The sequence below is a fragment of the Anas platyrhynchos genome, chromosome 1 (assembly GCF_047663525.1).
Source record: "Anas platyrhynchos isolate ZD024472 breed Pekin duck chromosome 1, IASCAAS_PekinDuck_T2T, whole genome shotgun sequence".
In the NCBI taxonomy this organism is placed as follows: Eukaryota; Metazoa; Chordata; class Aves; order Anseriformes; family Anatidae; genus Anas; species Anas platyrhynchos.
The window spans coordinates 2,768,168-2,784,129 of NC_092587.1; the positions used below are offsets into that span (position 1 = coordinate 2,768,168).

At 52.5% G+C, this 15,962-nt stretch overlaps 1 protein-coding gene across 6 annotated transcripts in view; it reads left to right on the forward strand.

The window, feature by feature from the left end:
* The first annotated feature begins 1,037 nt into the window (after positions 1–1,037).
* PLXNA4 (plexin A4) overlaps positions 1,038–15,962 on the forward strand; it is a 406,242-nt gene continuing 391,317 nt past the window's right edge. For 4 of the 6 annotated variants that reach the window (XM_072041446.1, XM_072041417.1, XM_072041518.1 and 1 more), the window contains exon 1: positions 1,038–1,318. The gene's annotated coding sequence lies outside the window, so the exon portion shown is untranslated. Of the gene's footprint in view, positions 1,319–2,242; positions 2,534–15,962 lie in introns of those variants that run through there. The other 2 variants (XM_038186736.2, XM_072041406.1) reach the window with 2 other exon arrangements.

Below are 15,962 nucleotides of genomic sequence, written 5' to 3' on the forward strand. Positions count from 1 at the left end.
GAAGGAGCCAGCAAGACGCCTTTGATTATTCCCTGAGATTATTTTTTTTCCTCTCTCTCTCTCTCTCTCCTTTTTTTTTTTTTTTTTTTTTTTTTTGGGCAGAGACATTTCCCAATTAGCCCAATCAGGCTCGGAGATCCTAGGTGTCAGTAGTGAGTAGGGAGCGAGGGAAGGCACCGGGAGGAATCGAGGCAGCAGCCCCGAGTTGCTGCCGTGGGAGAGCGGCGGCGGCGGCGCTCGCAGCCCCCGGGCACGCTCGGAGGCGGCGGCCCCGCTCCTGTCCCCATCCCTGTCCCTGTCCCCATCCCCGTCCCCATCCCCTGCAAACTCCGGGACGAGGAAAAGCAGCTTCGGGTCCCCCTCCGGCGACAACCTTCGCCCCCTCCGCTTTCTCCCCTCTCTCAGAGGTGGGTGGGCTTGGGGAAAGGAGGAGCAACTGGCCACTCTCTGCAAAAAAAAAAAAAAGAAAAAAAAAAAAAGAGAGAGAGAGAAACGTAAAAGGATTTTTATCCCCGATTTTATTTATTTATTATTAATAATAATTATTATTATCATCCCTCCCGGGCGTGCTGGGCTGGTGCTTCCACACCTCTCCCACTATTTTTTTTTTTTTTTGGGGGGGGGTGGGTTGGGAAAAGAGGGGTGTGTGCGTGTTTGCAAAAGAGCCTGGGTGTCAAAGCCCGCTCGGCAGCCACCATTGGCGAGGAGGAAGGGCTGGCTGGGGAGGAAGGGCTGGCGAGACAGCCGCAGTGCGAGCCCTCCCCGGCGGGCAGGAGGCGGCCGCGGAGCCGGGCATGGCCCCGGAGCGCATCCCCAGCTCGGCTCCTGGGTCCCCCCCTCCGTGCTCGATTTAGAGGCTGGGGAGGGGAGGGGGGGGGAAGGAAGGGAAGGGAAGGAAGGGCCGGGGGAGGGTGGGAGGGGGTGATTTGGGGAAGGAGGAGGGGGTGAGAGGGGGGGGGAGTGAGAAGTGGAGCTGCGTTTTTTTTTCTTCTCTCTCCCCCCCCCCCTCCCCATACACCCCCCCCCCCCGTGCTCTGGGCGAGCCAGACGCGGTTTGCCCAGTGCAGGGAGAGGGGCTCTCCGCGTTCCGCCTCCGTGGAGTATTTGGGATTGGAGAGAGAGAGAGAGAGAGAGAGAGAGACACACGCACACGCACACACACACACACACACACACAGACCATCTGCAGTGTCAATGCGGCGCCTGCTCTGAAGACTGAAGTGGGGGGAAAGGAGAGGAAAAAAAAAATAATTATATATATATATTTAAAAAAATAATAATAATAAACCCACCCAAAGCAAGCCAGGAGCTTTCCCAGGTAAGGAACATTCCCCCCCCACCCCCCCACCCCAACTCACCTCGCCCTGCTCGGGAAGCGGGGAGCGGAGGGAGGATGCCCCGGAGGATGCCCCGGGAGGGCCGGCGGGGCTGCAGCGGTACCTGCCCTGCACACCTGGGCAAGGATCCCAGGAGGAGTCCCCCCCCCCCGGTGCTTTTTCCACCCCCCCGGGTCGTGGGGAGGGGGTCGGGGCTGTCGGGCAGGGACCCGCAGAGCCGGGGGGGCTCGGGCACGGCCCCTCCGCTGCTCCCTGCTCAGGAGGATGCTCGGGGGGGGTGGCAGCGGGGTGCCCCCGTGTCCCCCACCCTTCACATCCCCATCGAGGGGGGGTGGTGGAAGCGTTGTCCGCGTGCCCCCCCCTCCCCAAAACCCAGATATTTTGGTCCCCGGTGGCTTTTTCCCCAGGCACAAAGCTCAACTTTTCTCCCCTGAGGAAGCGGCTTCAGCGCTGCAACCTGTCCCTAATCACCCCCCCCACCGGACACCCCGACCCTCCCGGGGGGGTTATTCCCCTCCCTCGGTGCCCCAGTGCCTCCCCCGGGCTGGAGGCATTCGCAAACTTTTCCTGCTCCCGATGAGGTTGCAGCTGGACGGGGCTGGAGGCAGAGCCCTTTTCCCAGGGAGGATCGGACCCCCCCAAAAAAATATAGACTGACCGATGGACAGGGGGGGACAGAGGGGCCACCCCCGTCGGGGAACACCGTGTTGGGAAGGGGGAGACCCCCGTGGTTCCTCTTCCCGCAAGGTGCCGGGGAGTTGGACTGCCGAAATCCCGGCTGCGGAGTCAGCGCTGTAAAAACCTCCCTCCCTCCTTCCCTCCGTGTGTGTGTGTGTGTGTGCTGCAACCGAAACCTGCCTATTGATGCTCCGCGTTTATCAGACATATGCCCCTAAATTATGCAGACAGGGAGAAGTGATCTAAACACCGAGCCGCACATGGTTTCGGTGGAAATATAATACTCCGGCAGCAGATGAGTTCCTCCCAGATAAACAAACCCACTTGCTCAGCCCCAGCAGGGCTCAGCGCTGTTTGGGTTTGGAGTGGCTGCATGTGGCTGCTGCATCCCCAGCCCAGAGGAAACCTGCCTGCTGGAGCCCCATCTGCTCCCCCGCTCTGGGAAAGGGAAGGCAGCCCTCGCCTTGCTGGATTGGGGTGTAGGACCCTCACGACTCGCTTTGGGAAGAAGGGACCAGGTGGGAAGCGTGTGGCCGCGCTCCTCTCCCCTTCAACTTCCACCCCGCGTCTGGCTCCGCTTCGCCCTGCAGCCTCGCCGCCGGGCAGCCAGCGGCAGCCGTGCCACGGAGCTGCCTGGAAAAGCACCTGGGTCTTTCGTGGCTTCCCTCCGGCACCTGGGATGTGAGGTTTTGGGGAGGAAAACGGTGCTCGGGTCAGGGGGGAGAGCGATGCCGGGAGGGAGGTTTGCACCGGGACCCCCAGGATGCTCTTACTGCAGGGGAGCAATGCTGGTGTCGGGGGATTTTTTTGCAGCCGATGCGACTGCTCGCAGCCTTTCTGGGGACTTATCTGGAGCGTGCACCAGCCCTGCACAAATATTTTGGAAGGCATAAGGCGTGCTAACTTATTTTCTTTATCTGTCCTCCGTTTCACCTGGGTCTTGTTTATGGAAGCTGCTTAAATCCGCGAGCGGGTGGGACCGGTGGAGCGTGGGGTCTCTGTGATTTTAATTACAGCGTGTGACTCCCAGTGTGAGATTAGGTGCTTCCTCCCCCTGGCTAAGCCACTGCCTTAAGGTCTCAGGGACGCGAGCCGCGTTTCGTTTGTGCTTTGATTGCCTCGGGAAGCATTTGTGTGGTTGTTTGTGTGCGGGACCCTTCGCCGGAGCTGGGCTTCAAGCGGTGCAACAGATGTGTGCCTGCTTTCCGTGCGCAGCCAGGTTGAAATACGCAACCCCAGCCCCTCCACGAACGCCTGGGATTTTCTTCCCTCCTCTGCCCAGACCCATCCTCTCGGGGGGTGTCTCCTTTCCTAAAGGACCAGTCCGAGGCTTTTCCTTTCCATCCCATCTTAAATGCGCGGCGCTCGGTGATATCCGTAAGATGCAAAATAAATGACAGCCACCCGCTCTGAGCATTGTTTATGTCCAAGACGGGTGTTTTAAAATACAGGCTGACGATCAATCACGCTGCTGTTGGGGAGCTTTTGCTCGCTTGAAGCTTTTTGCTTCAGCCTGGCAGGCGCTGAAGACTGTTGTTAAGTCTGTTCAGCCTGCCTGGCTAGCGGAGGGATGAGTGCTATCGCAAATCCTAGGAGAGAAGCTGAACTTCTCCACCGGGAGAGGAAATATTCGAGCTTTCCCTCATGCTTTCACCTGCCAGCACTCACGGTGAGCCTGGTGCTAGGCAGCCCTGTAGATGTGGCCAAGGGAAGGGCTCCGCTCAGCACCAGCGCTGCTGAAACCTACCGGGGGGGAGCCAGGAGCCGGCTCCGGCAGCCAAATCCCGGGAGGGGGCAGCGAGGAGGGGAGGAGGGATTCCGGAGCCCCTTTTGTGCAGCGTTTTTCTCCTTTTGCTCAATCGCTTTGTCTACCGATCTCCTCGAGGCTGAAGGGTTGAGATGAAACCAACCTCCTTCCCCGAGCGCCGGGCTTTGATTTGCGCGCTCGATGCGCCCCAGGATGAAAAGCCCTGCAAGGTCTTCAGATGCTCGGGTGTGCCGAGGGTTAACGCTGCATAGGAATTAATTTCTTGTTTGGAAGGGAACTCTGAAAAGCTTCCTAAAAAGCTGAGGATGACGCTGGCACAGTAGGCTTGTGCTCTACGTGCTAGCGCATTGGGATCCTGCCTGGGGAGGGTGTTGGAGGTAGGGCTTTTGAGTTTTGGAGCTGGTGGTGCCAAAGTTTGTGGCTTGGCATTGCGTGCAGGCATTTTCAAGCACAGTGGCACGCTGTGATCATCTGTCCTGGGAGTCACTTGCCTCATCTTGATTTATTAGCCACAATCCTCGTACGATGCTGATAGCAACTGAGCCCCAGCATCACCCCTGCGCTGCAGCAGTGGTGGGTCTCCAAAGTTTTGTGTCCTGCCCCCCCCAGCAAAGAATATATTTTTTTTGGGTATGACCATTTCCCTTCAAAAAGCCCTCAGATGGCTTGGGGCTCAAAAAACAAAGCCCTTTCTGCTCCCCACCAGTGTGACAAGAGGCTTCAGAGGGCTCTTTCTGACTCCTTCCTTCTTGCTTGCATTAATAGTCCCCAGCCCCTGCAGGCGCCCAAGGCCATGAGACTTCCCATCTGGGCAGCACGCTGACTTATTGCAGGATGCTAGTGGTGGGCGTGCTTCCCTGCATGGCTGCCACTGGGCTGAAAAGCACTTTATATCTCTTGGGTTGGAGTTCTCAAGAAGACTGAATCAAAACACCCTCACTCAAAGCATGAATAAATGCACAGGGTTCCCCCAAGTGCTTTTCATTCAGGTTGTGAAGTACTTAAAGAGTGAGAAACTATCCTCATTCCTCTGCAAAAGATTGGGAAACTGAGGCACAGAGTGGAAAAAGGCTCTTTCTGACCCCATTTACTGGTGGGACCCTTCCCTCAGCACCATGGGATGCAAAATTAACCCCAAGGTGTTTTTGGAAATGGGAGCAGTGAGCGGTCTCTTGCCCTTGAGCCCGTGCTTCCACGGCCAGAAGTAGTGCTAGATCAGGACAGAGCACTTTTAGGATTGCAATTTTTGCAGGTAAAATGACAGATGGGTGCTGGAAAATGAGAAACGCTCACCTTGGGTGAGCACGTGGGCCAGGGGGCAGCTGTGCTCCCATGAAGCTTGGTTCCTGTATATTTAAAATTGGGTATAAAAAGATTTTAATGACCCTTGGCAATGGAGCGATCATTGCAAAAATGGGTAGTATTGTGATGCGGACAGTCTGGGTAGTGATTTTCTCCAACTGGAATTCCATTCTGTGATTTATTTATTTATTTTGACTCTGTTTTTCTTCGTTTTTTTTGTTGGCCAAATTCTTCATCGCCAATTCTGCCAAATTTTATTCTACCTTGCTTGGGCACATCTTGCAAGGTGCTAAACAGGCAGCCAGGTGAGAGGCTCCAGGTCTGTGTCCTGCATCTCCTACAGTGGGAATCACTGCAGATGGCATCTATCCTGCAGCCCTTTCCTTTGGAAAAAGACAAACAGACCAACAAAAAAATACTCTTTGAGCACCTTAGAGGTGCTCTGAGGACTTTGAAAGTTTATTCTTTGCTTTGAAAACCCAATGGTCATCCCATATTAGACACCACTAATACACACAGCTCAGTGCTCCAGCAGCACGAAGCTTGCTGGAGACTCAATCTTTGTTGAAGTAGGATGGTGACCACTGCTTCCACCTCAGTGCTGATGCCAGAAGACCCCCAGGGCTGGAGGAGAGCCTGAAGGCTTGAGCAGGAGCAGTGACTGGGTTGAAACCCCCATTCCTGCTATGCTGCTGATCAACAGGTAGTTTGGACGTTACTTTGGGGGGATTTCGCCAGGAATAGAGAGGTTGCACGCAAACTCTGGGACCTGCTTTTGCTCCAGACCTTGCTGCCAAGGAAGTGTTTAAGGCTGTAAAACAGAAATCCTGACCCATGAGGCAGGAGATTGAAGTTCACGAGCTTCTTTTGAGTAGAAATAGAGGAAAGCTGCAGTGAGTGGGGCTGGAGTGACCCAGGAGGGAGCCTTGGCTCCAAGTTCCCGTCCAGATGCCTCATCCATACACGAGCAGTCTGCCGGGGCTTTCCAAGCCATCAGCCATAAATTTACGGGAGCTGACTGGCACTCGAATCTCCCTTGTCCTTCTGACAGGGCGAATGTGTGGCTCTAATGCAGATAATATGGGGTAGGTTCCCATCGCGGGCATTTGCATGATATACACTCGCACGCTTCCCCCTCCTCACAGCTTGTGAGGGGCAGGGGAATAAATCTTAATGCCTGGTGAACCCTTGCAGTGATGCTGCACCCAACACATGTAAATGGTTGCAAAATGAGCTGCCCTGACCCAGCTGTTGTTTCTCCTTGAGCATTAAACACTACACGGGGGAGGAAGGCGGAGGGTGGTGGAGTTCTTCCATCTCAATATTGTTTTCCTTTGAAATCCTGACATGATGCCGGACTCGGGGACTGCATGTAACCATCACGATTTATTTACTCGTTGCATCCGAAACAAGGAATGAGCACTTGCCACCAGCAGCCCCTCAATGCTCTTCCGATGCTCAGCGCTAAACTGTTTGGTGCCTGAGCATAGAGTTATAGGAATCAGAGCGGCGAATCAGCAGTAAATCAAAGCCTGGATGGCTCCGTACCCGGCTGCGGAGAGATTTAAATTAAAAATATCTCGAAGAGCTCATATGTCAAGAGCTGGAGTTGTGTCAGTCTGGACTTCAGCAGCCAGAGCTGTGCCCCTGTGAAACAAGAACCAGGATGAGCCCTCGTATTGATCCCCAGCTTAACGGGGAAATTGCCACTTCATTTCTTCTTCTCTTCTGTCTTTGCTTTTCCTTCCTTTCCTCTTCACCCCCCTCTACCCCCCGAAAGGAAGATCATTGTGCTAGGAAGTTGGGAAAAGGCTGGCAGATTTGCTGCACACACGTGTGGCCCTGCTTGACTTTATCGTGAAAAAGGATTTTATTTTATTTTATTTATTTATTTATTGTGACCGGGGATTTGTCTGTAATGTAGTGCTGGAAAGAAAACTCATTTAGAGACTAAGGAGGTGTGTCCGGTTACAATTGCCTATTGATGGACCAGCAAGTGCTTGGTGTGCGCCACGGCTTTGTTTTATTTTACGGAAACTTATCCTGGGCTGTCAGGGGGAGACTTTGATTTGCCGGAGGGCTGCCCCACAGCCCCCAGCAGGTCCCTTGGTTTCTTCAAGTCTCGTTTTTCCCCATCTATCTAGTGTGGGGGGCTGTGGCACCCTGGTTTTGTAGAAGTGACTGTCACCCTCTCACAGTGTTTTGCCCTAATGACCTTTACAAACGACTCGGTTTTGGTTAACGAGATGATAAAACTGGTGAGGCTCTGGCTGGGAGCTCACTCTCTGACCTGAGGACTAGCCCGGTGGACAGAGCTAGTAGTCACCGATGGCCACTGGCCCATCCCTGGGGTCTTGTCCCCTTCTTCTGGCAGGGAAAAGGCTTCTGGAGGTGGCGATGAGCAGAGCTGTTCTAGGCTGGGGGGAAAGCAGAGAGAGGAGGTGAGCTGGGAACATAACCATGCTGGTTGTGGAGCTAATCAAAGGCTTTTCCATGTAATTTTGGTACTTTAGTTAAAAAAAAAAAAGGCAAATTAGAATGGGCACGATTTACTAGCATGACTTACTAGCTTAAAAATGTGACTCGCTGGAGAGTGTTGTTAGGATTTTGGTATAAGTCTCCAAATTCTTGCTCAAAGCAGAGCAACAGGTGGAGCTTTGTGAGCGTTACCCTGAGCCGTGCGTGTGCTGGGGGGCGTGTGGGGGTATTTGCACGGCTGATTTCTCCCCTGTAGGTGCATGACTGCCCCAAGGCATCTTTCTTTGGCCCCACTCTCCCCACCGTGGTGTCCTCTTGGCCAAAGGGGGGTTTGTGAGCACTCAGGGACAGCACGAAGGGGCGGTTATGGGTTTATACCCCGGCTCTGTCCCTGACGGAGCCACCCCAGAAGGGCACTTGCCTCCTCACCCTGAAGAAGGCAGGATCAGCCCCTAAGTCCTCCTCCTGCGCCGAGCTGCTATGGTGATGAGTTGCTATAGAAACGCGTAGTTAGCATTATTATTTATTAGCCAAAGGTGCTTCTTTTCATCTCCTAAACGCGGGGTGGGTGCCAGGATGAGCCCGGTGCTGGGTGCGGGGTGCTGCCCGCACGGGTCGGGGGTTATCCTTCCCCACGAGCCGGGCTTCAGCGAGCGTGCTGAGCGAGCCCAGCGGGCTGAGCTGGTTAAACAAATCCCCCAGTATGCTCCGTCACAGGTCCCTTCCTTCGTCAGATCCTTCCTTTGGAGGGGGATTTGAGCGAAGCGTTTCATTATAATGAGCTTAGTTATTTCCCAACTAGTAATCGCGTGTCGCCATTTGGTGCGACGGGTTTGCATTAAGTCCTGTAATAATATGTCTATTCATCCATCACAAATACCATATTCACAGGACCTTGTAGCGATTGCCGGGTAAATACCTTCTCTTATCTCTTTGCATGCGCTGCTCCTTGCTGTTTTGCTGAAGTCCTGCCCTCTCTGCAAACCCATCCCTCTGTGCTGGCAGGCAGGGAACCTCCTCCGGTGCTCCCATCCCAGGCTCCTGCTCTTCCCGAGCCCCCCTGCAGCCAGGCACCCTGCCGGGCTGTGTGGGGAGATGCTGCTGCTCCCGTGCTGGCTGCAACCCACGGGTGATGCCGTGCTAGGGGTACCCCTCTGCCTTCCCTAACTATCGCTTTCCAGATGCTGTGGGTGGGATGAATCCTGGTTTGGGGCTGTCCTTTGCTCCCCAGGAGTGAGTGGAGCAGTAGGAAGAGGTATCTCCTGTATGGCTTAGGTGCTGAGCACCCACATGTTCTGTTTTGCAGGATGGGTCATCCACAGAGCATCCTTCTACGACGCTTTGGGGTCGGTTTGGGGAGTCTGGGGAGTGCCCAGCTGGGCAACAGAGGAGGGATGCAGGGCTGGGTTCCTGGGTTCATGGCTTCACCATGAAGCTGGCAGCACTGCAGAGGTGGCTCTGCGAGGAAATCCCCTGTCCCACTGTCCTTCATGGCCCAACAGCCCTGGGGATGCTGAATTTGCTACAGGGGGGTGGCTCAGTGGGGCTGGGAGGTGAATGGAGGGGAGGATGGAGGCATGGGGAGCAGCAGGGATCCTTTTTCCCTCCAGCCAGTGCGGGTGCAGTGTAGCCTGGAGATGGAGGGCAAAATGCATGGGCAACCTGTGCCTCCTTGCCCCCCAAAACCCTAAAAATCACTCCTTTCCCTCCTCCCCAAAACAAAACAAAACAAGAAAAGAAAACGAAAAATAAACATTAATAAGAAGAAACGGCACAGGTTTTCCAGACTTTGGGTTTCTCTGGGCTCTCCATGCACCTGCAGCAGATGCTCCCCAGAGGGATGAACCCTGTGGGGTGGGAGGGATGTAGGAATGGCTGGACCAGTGCAGGATCCTGCACGTGATGTGTGGGGCAATCTCTGCTGTCGCTTGCAGGCTGTGGCCCTTGAAGTTCCCTGAATTCCCCCCCTGCTTTCCGTCTCCCCAGCCTGAGACTAGGGAACATCCTTCCCAGCCTTTGAGGGAACAAAAGGAGGCTCTTTTAAAGCACCCCCCTGGAGCAGGAATAAAACACCTTCCTTTACAGGGCCCGTTTCATCTCTTGAAGTCAATCCCCTCGAGCTTTGTGTTTCCCTTCTTGGAAGCCGAGCTCCCTGCGGAGAAGAGAGAAAAACACCTGGGGTGCAAGAGCAGGGGCGCAAAAGCAGGGATGGGTAGCTCGGAGGTGGAAAGAGGGATGGGGACGGGGGGCTGAATGCTCAGCCTTCCCCCTGCCTGAATCCCCTGACATCCCGTGAGATTCCTGCAGCTCTTAGGTGTAATGCCAGTGGCTGGATGCATCCCCAGGCAGGATGCAAGGTGTGGAAGGTTTGTTTTTGTTTGAGCTTCATCCCCTCGTGTGCAGGGGAGGAGCAGAGCACATTTTCCCTGCTCCTGGGTGTCCTGCATGTGCCACCCCCTCTTATTCCCAGTGCAATTAAGCATAGCACTACTTGGGACCTACCCTGAAGGAAGGAGGCTGGAGATAATGAAAACTTGCTGTGTTTTGGTAGGGTCACCCATGTGAAGGTGGAGCTAAGGGGATCGTATTCTGCTTCTGCCATCACTTTTCTCCATCCTGAGCTGCCTGGAAATTTGGTTGTGGCACTGATGTGCTTGGAGAGAGGTCGTTCAAGGGATACCAAGGACCTGGCACCAGTGTGGGATGCCACCTTGGATCCCACCAGCTCTGAGAGCATCAGATCTTGGGTTTCTCCCCAAACACCAGCTGTGAGCTGTCATTTCGACTGCTGGACTCGGAGCATCTTTGCAGTCTTTGTCTTTCCTTCCTTGGCCAAGCTTCTCACCATGGCAAGAGGCACGGGGCATCCCTGGAGCTGCACTTCTCTGCCCAGCTGGGAGAAGGGAGGAACAGGAGGGGAACTGAATGTGGAAAGAGCTGGACAGTAAAAGCAGCACCTGTCAGAGCCATTCAGAAAGGATTTTTTCCTTCCCTTATAATGGTGTTGCTGCCCTTGCCTGCCTATCCCATTCAAACTGTTTAAAGGGATGCCTTGGAATGAAAGTAGCAACTTTTAGGACAAATTTCTTACTGTGTAACGTCTCAAAGCAAGCAGGAAAAGGAAATGGCAAGCGGGCATAATTAGGTAAGTATTACCCATTAGGAAGGGGAAGGAGCTATCAAGTCGATTTCCATTTCCTTCTTATTTTACGTGCCTGATTTTTCCGCCTCTCCAGGAGGCGGTGTGTGAAGTAGGTGTCTCCATAGCACGGAGAAGTAAATAATCAGAACACGGTGCACTGCAAAACTCTTCCCAGAGCTTTCCAAATCTGGACTAAGCTGGGGATTTTTTAGCATCTTCACAAGCCCAGCTGAACTCTCCAGCATCTGTGAGACCTGGTAGAAATTATTTCCTATGTTCGTGCTGGGGAACCGAGGTACAGGTGTGTAGCTGGGCTTGCACATGCTGGGTGTGACCGCCTGTCTGTTCATATTTCTCACTTTGTTTTTTCCTATTTTGCATGGAAATAGAGATAAAACCTTGCCTCCCAGTTGTTTCCAAACATTTGGGGTGTTTGCAGTGTTGAACCCCCAGAGATGCCCTGATGCACGGTAGGGTTGAGTCCCCCAAGCCACCACCTGGCCCACCCTCGTGCATCCCCACATCCTTCCACCCATGGGACCCCCTCTTTTTTATTTTTTTTCTCCCCCAAACCTCAGGTTTTTCTTCCATCTGCGCCCTCTGTTACCCCTCAGGATAACACGTCCCAGCGCAGGCTGCAATTACGAACCCATCAGTGGGTGAAAGCAGCACATTTTGGCAAGGATGTGGGATGGCTTCACCCCACAGGAGAAGCACTCGCCTCCTCCCTCGCCCGCCCCCTGCTCCAGAGGCTGTAAGTGGTGTGATTAAAGGCTGTCAGAAACTGCTGTCGTTGGCACAGTCTGTGGCTGACACCAGGCAGCCCTCAGACTTTGACTCAGCCGAGGCTCATACACACGCACGTGCGCTGTGCGTTAAGTATGAGCCAGAGAAAAGGCAGTTTTTTGCATGCACCACCCTTTTTCCTGATGATTGGGTCTGTTTTTGCATTATTTTTAGAGAAGAAGTCTTGACTGTGTATAAGATTTGGGTTTTTCATGGCATCGCACTGCCAGCACCTGTCCAAATCTCTCATTCATTTGCACTCGAAGCTGAAATTCCTTTTTCCTTTAGGTAAGACTACACACATACATATATAAGTATGTGTATAAAACATACACTTTTTTACACACACTTGGAAAATAAACATGTTTAGAAAATGCTGTTCTGGTCACCCAGTGCTTTTCTCAGGCCACTGCCAATTTTGCCCACTGTTAGGAAGTCTTGAAGGTCCAGGATGAGGTTTCTGGAGCAGTTTGGCTGCACAGCCAGAGTGAGAGGGATTTAGGATAAGTCCAGTTCTTATTCCTCCACCATCCCTTGATTTCTGTGCAATCCATTTGGCGCTGGAGGGAGAAGGATTTTTTTTTTTCCTAGTTTGTAGGGAGGAGAGAGAAGAAAGGAAAAAGTTTGAGGTTTTGCTCCACCACAGGACTGGCAATAAAAGGTGTGACCCTGAAAAAGTCTTAGTGTCTGTGAACGTGGCTCCCAGTGAGCTGGGTTACTTTGGTGTTTTTCAGAAGGTGCTGACCTGATGCAGGCACTCCTGATGGCAAAGGGGTCATTCAGGGGATGCTCACCTGCTCTGCCTTCCCTCCTTTTTAGGTATGGGTGTGTGTGGAGGAAAATTTCATGAGTATCTGCAAAAGTTACAGCATGATGCAGAGAGATGTAATAGTGAGTTGGAAGAGAAAAACACGGTCCTGTCCATGCATAAGTTTCATTTCGTGGTTGTCCTCTCTCCCCTTTCCATCTTTCCTTCTCTTTCCCTGGTAATACAGAAGCAGCTTTGTTTTATAATAAGCAAAAAGGTCTCCAGGTGTGGGTTTGTGCCTTTCTGCATCTCCCTGTAATGGGCAACTTGCTTTGCCACCCATAATTTGCCTCTTCCAAGGTCTCCTTGTAGGCAGAAGGCTATTACAGCAACTGCCTAGTCCCAAACACAAGACAAAACCTCAGGTCAGGGTTAAGAGGGAGTGGATTTTAAGCTGCAATATGTTGTTCCTGGAGCAGGGTGCTCAGCAGAAGGGACCCAAACCTGCCCGCGGTGATGCTGCTACATGGTGGGGAACGTGGATGGAGGGGTGGGAGATGAATGTCTCGGCCTTCCTACACAGAGGAAAGAATCAAATGTCTGCCCTATATCAAATATCATGCTCGATTCCTGTGGGACTGAGTTATTGGTGAGGAGGAAGCTGACCTTCTCCTGTATTTATGAACTGAGTCTCTCGTTTGCTTTGTTTTTGATTTTTTTCCCCCCTCCTGTTGCAGAAGGAGTGCAATACTTCATTTCGCAGGAAATAATATTTTCTTCATTTTCTCCTGTGGTGGGGTTACTTTTTTGTTGGTTTTTTGATTTTTGTTTTCTAAATCTTGGTTCAGATGATCAAGCTTTCCTCCCTTCAGCTTTCCTTGCTTTATAGTTCACTTGGCACGCCAGGCCCTTGCTGCCCACATCTGTGCGAGTCCATCAGTTTTGCTGGAGCCTGGGGGTATTCCCCTCTTACGGCTGCTGAGGGTGAACAAATTCTCCTGGAACTGGACAAACACATTAATATTTTAATAATCACACCCCAGCAAGCTTGAGAATTAGCAGTCAGTGTTTCCCTCATTGCTGCACACATCTATCCTTCCTCCTGGCTGCCTTATTTGCGGCCTTCCCCGACACAAACTTCTCTGCAGATCCTTTCCTGCAAGGGCTGGTCAGGAACATCTTCAGAGCAGCAAATCCTTCAGAGCCCCAGGTCCTTTTCCTTCCTCTTCTGCTCACAGAGAGCAGACTTTTTGGAAGCTCAAGAGCTCTGTTTCCCACACATAGGTCCCTTGGAGTTATTTGAAGGTACTTTGCTGAAGTTCGCAGGTGACTTTTGAAAACCTTGGCCATTGCGTTCATGCGTGTATATATATATATATATATATATATTAATCTGTTCTCTCTTCCCTCCTGTTTTCTTTCTCTGTCAGGAATCCAGCTGTGCAACATGTGGCACTTGTAGAACTTGGAAGGCAGGAAGATCAAGCAAACACAGAGCTTTCAGCAGAAGAGATAAATTTCCAGGCTAAATTCAAGCCACGTAGACCCAGTCTGTTTTAGTTTTAAAGCCCCGCTGGTAGTGATGTGTGGGAGCTGTAGATATAAAGCCAAGGAGAGAAGAAGAGTTTATTTGTATTATTTCTGGCACCTCTGTAGAAAAACCTCTGTTCTGAGGTCGTGGTGCTTGGCACAATGTTAGTCTGCATGGGTCCTACCAGTGAAACTGGCTGTTGAGTGCTACCTTCGTGCATGATTTGAAGGCAGAGAAAAGAGGGAATTTTCTTCCTGAAATGAGTATTGTAGCTGCAGGAGGAATGTGTCGGATTTGTGGGGGTGGATGGCATGCAGATGGCCACAGAGCAGAAATATTTTGTTATTCATAACCCATTGAATTGAGAGAGCATTTTTTGCACCTGTGGACACCACTACAATTTTTTATTCATCGGGCAGGACCACAGCTTCAAGGTGTGGGCTCCCCGTGCAGGCAGCTGATGGGGATTTCCTACCTGCAGAGCACACAACAGGGTGTGATGGGCCCATAATATTGAGCCATGGCCATGGATTTGGAGCCTGATTTGCTCCAGGCATCTCCTGCATTGCCTGGGTGTGTTTGCTAGCACTGACCTCACAAGGGTCCATCTGGCAAAGGGGTGTTAGGTGGGCTTGCTGCTTTTTGGAGGAGTCCCTGTCCATCCTAAATGTTTCACTTTTGTTTTAGTAAGTTAAAAAAAAAAAAAAAAAGCAAATAAACCCACAGGTGGCACCCAGATGTGCTCCCCAGGCCCATCCTAATAAGCTCAGCAGCACCCATTGCGAACCAAAGCTGCATTCAGCCTAACCCCACCGCCAGCAATGCAAACTGCATTTCCCTCTCTCCCTAATGCGAGCAAAAGATTTACAGGCTATAACTTTTGAAACCGGGGCAAATTTGAGCCCAGCTTCCCGTTGGAGAGCTTGCCTCATGTCATGAAAACCCATCTGCAGCCACCCGAGCCTCCCCGCCGGCCCCAGGCTGTGTGTCCCAGCCCCGCAGGAGCTGGGGCTGCAGCCCAGATGATGCTCCTGAATTGGAGCGGTTTTGTCCACATCCCAAAAAAGGCAGGGGTTCCCGGGCATGGGCTTGCATGCTTTTGACAGTATTTAGGATTTGTGCATTGCTCAAAGCGCAGCTGTTGGCCCTTATGTTGGATCTCCCTCTGTCCTAGAGCAGGAGGAGCAGAGGGAGCTCAGTGCAGGCTTGCATTGCGATGCCCTGCGGGGAGCAGAAGGGCATGTGGAGAGCAGTCCTCAGTGGCTCTTGATCTTTCAGCACCTGTGCATCTGCTCTGCGGTGTTTCTCCGTGTCTTGCATCCTATTACCAAGACCTCCATTGCTAACGCCCAGGATTTCACCAGCAGAAATGACCTTCCCACACCCCCACCTCCCCAGTGCCTCCGACACAGGTGCCTTTAGACCGTGCGTGAGCAGACAAGGCTAAAGCAGATGGTGTTTGGATCTGGATTAAATTAGAGTTTGGGGTGACATTTTGCTCACAGCTGACTGAGCAAACAAGGAACTTTCTTCTGGGTAGTTATGATCTAGATCTGAAACCGGTGGTTATTGCAACCCCCTAAACTATCTTTTGCAGAATGAAAGAGCTCGTAGGACTGTTTGTGGTGCTGGGTTTGCTCTGTAACACCCATCTTCAGACAGCTTATGCTTTGAGGTGATGCAAAGGAGGCTGTGCAAACAGCTGAAACAATTGAATCGCCCTCCTCGTGGCTGCTCTGGGGTGACTTGTTGATCTGCTGATAGCATCGTGCTAAGTGAAGGATCCTGCAAAGTGCAGAGCATCTGCACCTTCCATCCGTGTCCAAGAGCCTGGCCCAGGGAAGATATTTATGGGAGGGGAAAGAGAGAATTTGCTTTCTGCAGCTGTGTTTTGCATCAGCAGCAAGCTGCCTACCAAGTGCCATTGCTGGTGGCTGCCTGGCAGTGTCTCCTCCCGGTGTTTGTCCCTGCGGGGACGCACCCGTATAGATTGCAGAGAGCTTTAGCAGCAGAGGGGATTGATCAGACACCTCCTCCCTGCCTCCCACCAGCTCCGCAGGCCGGGTGCCAGCAGCCTGTATCATTTCAGGACGCCCTGGCCGCGTCCGTGCAGACACATGGCTGAGTACAGTGACCACCGGACTATTTAAAGCAACTTCAACAATGACACTTGAGCGTGTAATGCACCCATT